Below are 3,971 nucleotides of genomic sequence, written 5' to 3'. Positions count from 1 at the left end.
GACGGCCCGGGAGCAAACGGCTCGACCGCTTGCAGCATCTGAAGCCTGGCTGAGCCGTCGGCCGTGCCCGAGCGGGAGGCGGGCGCCAGCCCGTAGAAAGGACCGAGCTGCATCGGCAAGTAGCGCGATGCTGCTGGAAACGAATTGTTACAAACCCCGAGTTGTTCCAGAGGGAAGCACGGCTCCCGAGACGCGGCTTCCCCACCGTGCCGGGCACGCAGCCGGGATGCCGCAGCCGGCCTTTCCCGCGCTGCCCCTTCGGCTCGCTCCTTTGGCGCTCGATGCCCCGCTTTTTAAACTGTGATTTGCAAACAGCGGCCGCTCCGGCGTGGGAGCAGCGGCACGCTTCCACCTCTCGGACCCCGCGCGGCGGTTTGGCGGGAGCACACGCGGGTTCGTGTGCGGGGCAGGAGGCGACGTCTCAAATCCGGCTCCAGGAAAAGGTACCTGCGGCTCCGCAGCTGGAAGCCAGAGGGTGGAAATCCTGGTGGCTTTTCCCCACCGGCRGCACGAGAGGCCCCGAGCTGCTTGGGGAACGTTGCATCTGGTGGGAACATCATGACTTATTTAATTTTGAGAATAAATTTCAGGAATTTTCATGGTGCTAAGCACTGCTTCGTATTTCTCAGATGGCAATCTTTAGGGGTAAATCGTGATTCGGGGAGCTGTTCCCGTGTGAAACGGGATGCCGCAGCTTACCGCGGTTGATGCAGACCTGGTTGCGAAGGTAAGGAGTTAGGCGAAGCACCTTATTAATAATTTATYGGAAGCAGGGGTGCTTCCCTTTGAGCCTCACCCGGAGACCGGAGGACAGCCCAGCTCCGCTTCTGCGGCGCCCGGCTCGACGTCCTCCCGGCCGTCCCCCGCGGCCGCCGGGTCGGGCAGGACGGGTGCGAGGCGCGAGGAACGGCGCGCGGGGAGGAAAAGCCCTCCCGGGGCGCCGGGTCCGCCAGGCTTTTCCGGGCGCGTTGTGCACAGAGGACTTGTGAGGTTACCTTTGTTGGCTTGGGCATCATCRTTTATATAATAATACTACGTTTTATATTAGTACATAAGGTATTGTGCACTGCTAGTAAATGCACTAGTATGGATACACTATATGCTTTTATAYTATTAATTCTTTTGAGCTTTTGATGCTGTGCAAAGCTACTGTGGCTTGCATGTAGGCACGAGGTGGGACCAGCCTGGAAGAGAAGGTCCGCAGGTCTTCCGTCCCGCTTGATGCCCACTGGGGTGGCCACTGGCGCGGCTCCTTGGTGGTTCCTGCCGGAGAAGAGTTTGGACTCGGCACCCGGCACCAGCTTAGCAGCAGCGGCACTGGGCAGCAAAGCGGGGTTTGGAGCCTGGCYGTGACCTGAGCACCTCGGAGGTGACCTGGGCGCCTCTCCCTGGCCGAGGGGCCGGTGCCGGCACGGGCAAGGCGATCCTACCAGCGGGGCAGAGCCGGCCCGGTCGAGGGCAGTGACTTCTGCCCTGCCTTTCCTAAACATCCCTCGTACTCCGCGGTCTGCGCCATGCTCGGCAGGTGGTGGGCCTCCTGCACGACGGAGCAGAAGGCTCCGCTGCAAAATCGGTCCYGTCGTCAGCAAGGGCTGCGCAACGACTCGCTGCTGCTGCTTGTCTCAAGTTCAGAGGATGAAATCATCCCGGGGAGTGAGGCCAATGGAGACCTTGTCTAGATGTTAACAACTCGGATCTTAAATTATAGGAAAGCTGGAACACAAGCTACGGTAAACACGGAGCTGTTGGTGGGAGGCTGCAAGATGCGAGCGCGGCGTGCAGCCCGGTGCAGCATCGCCCGCCGCTGCGCGCGCTGCCCATGGGATCKGGGGGTGCGCGGGGTCTCGCAAGCCGTTTCTCCATCCCTGGCAGGATAGCGCTGAAGAGCCAGACCAAACGGGTAAGGGCAAAACGTACCCAGCAGCGAAGGTCCATTAGGACTTGCTGTGGTCCTAAGAGACCGGCTAATGCAGTTTTTACCAAAATGAGGAAATAAATTATTGAGTCTTGAGCTTTTTCCAAGAGGGTTTCAGTTCGCAAGGGCTGTGATCAACCCTTGCAAACAGCAAATCTGGCAACTTCTAATGTCTTTGTTAAGTATTTGCCGGTGAGATGTCCAACGTGTTCTGTTGCTAAAAGGCGTTTAGAAAACATGAACACCTCCTGCGGGTCCTACAGTAAAGCTGCGCGTACAGGAGGCCGCGCTGCTGGTGGGGTGAGGAGAGCAAGGCACRAGGCACGGCTTTCGGGAGCAGCTCCTGCACCCCGTCCCGCAGGGAGCAATGCCCACGGCGCCGGGCAGCCGTCGCCAGCGGTTGCGTCTGCTCGTTCTTCTTGGCCGTGCCCTGGGTTTGGTTGCGGGGACTGTTGCACCGGTGGCGCTAGCTGCTTTCCCCCGGCACGCCGTCTCCAGGGCTCGCGTCCCACCGCGTGCCGGGAGGCGCCGGCGGGGAGGAACCACCGCGCCGCTCGCAGGTGAGGAGCAAGAGGCATCCGTGAACGGTCACGGCGGGCATGGGGGGACAGCCCTGTGCACGGCACCCGGGAGGTCCTCGCCCTGCAGGCCTTGGTGGGCAGCTTCTGCAGGTGGCCGGGGAGCCAGGTGACGGCGATGGGCTGCAAACCTGCCAGGCTGACGCTTGGCTCATGGAGAAACCGGAGCAGTGGGAGCGACCGACCGTCCGGCCGTGGGGTGCCGCGGGACTGAGCACCGCGCTGCTTTGACGATAACGTTCAAGCCCAGAAGTGTCCGACGGGCTGCAGCCCACCAGCATTGGTCGTGTCTGTTGTGTACTTCCAGCAATGTCCAGAGGAGTAGGACGTTTCTGGGAAAACGGAAAATAATTTTAATTCAAGGACGCTTTCAAAGTAGGAGGCATGCAAAAAAAACCCCATCTAAGCCAAAAGCATTAATCGCATTGACCGTGCCGGAGCACTCGAGCTCCCAGAAAGGACGCGTTGGCGTTCCTTGGCCGGCTCCGCGCACAGTGCCCGGCACCGGTCTCGTTATCCGAAGTACGTGGTGGTTAGCTGTCCCGGCTCCGGCTGTGCCGAGTCTCCGTGTGGCCGCTCTTTGCAGCCGAACGCGTCGGGCAAGAAAGTGCGTGTCCGGATGGCGACCGCGGGATGGGTAGGCRGAGGAAGCGTAGGTACAGGATCAGCCTGGGAGCGCGGAAGAGAGACACCAGCGTCCGAGGCTGGTTTCAGTGGGAGTTTTGGGCTCCTTTGAGCTGACCCGACCCCCTCGTCGGCGGGTATCGACAGCCAAACTTGAGCCGCGGCGGATGTCCTGGCGTGCGACGACACGGCAAATCCTTCTGCCGGGGGTYGTGGGAGCTGCGAGTCTTTGCAGCCGTGCTCTCCGTGCCGGGTGTCCGCGTGAGGATGGGTAACCGCACGGAATAGCGCATCGTGGAAAACCCCCGCCGTGGGCCGCTCGCGTCGGAGGAAGCGTCCGGGAACGGTGCGCGGAGCTGCAGCCGCGAGCCAGCTCCCGCGGCGGAGGTGGGCGCCGGCGCTGTGCCGGGCCGGCCGGGAAGGAGCGTTGGCTCCTTGCGTCCTCCGAGCAGGAGCTGCCGTTTCTGCCGGCAAAACCGCCGCTTCCCCGTGGCGCGTTAACGCGTGCGCGCGGCGCGGCCGYGGCACGTACAAACTCGCGACGCTGAGGCTCTTGCGCGCTCCCCGAGCGAGCCGCGGTGCAGGGGGGAAACGTGAGCACGCCTTAAATTCCAGCAAKTCCGACTGTTTTCCACCTTTACATGCCATCTCAATTTTAGGTATTGAGAAATATTAGCTGTGAAACACGCAGTCGTAGGTGCTGAAAGCAACTTGATAGGTGCTGAGTGACCTGGCAGAGGTGTAAGCACGTATATGCAGCTGTGCACATACGGCACGCGCACGCGCCGCCTGCGAGCGCCTTTATTTAACCCGTCGTTGCAGATAACGAAGGAGCAAGCGGCCTTTCGGGGGGG

This window comes from Apteryx rowi, unplaced genomic scaffold (assembly GCF_003343035.1).
Source record: "Apteryx rowi isolate R43461 unplaced genomic scaffold, aptRow1 scaffold_39, whole genome shotgun sequence".
Classification (NCBI taxonomy): Eukaryota; Metazoa; Chordata; class Aves; order Apterygiformes; family Apterygidae; genus Apteryx; species Apteryx rowi.
This window is presented reverse-complemented; position numbering follows the sequence as displayed.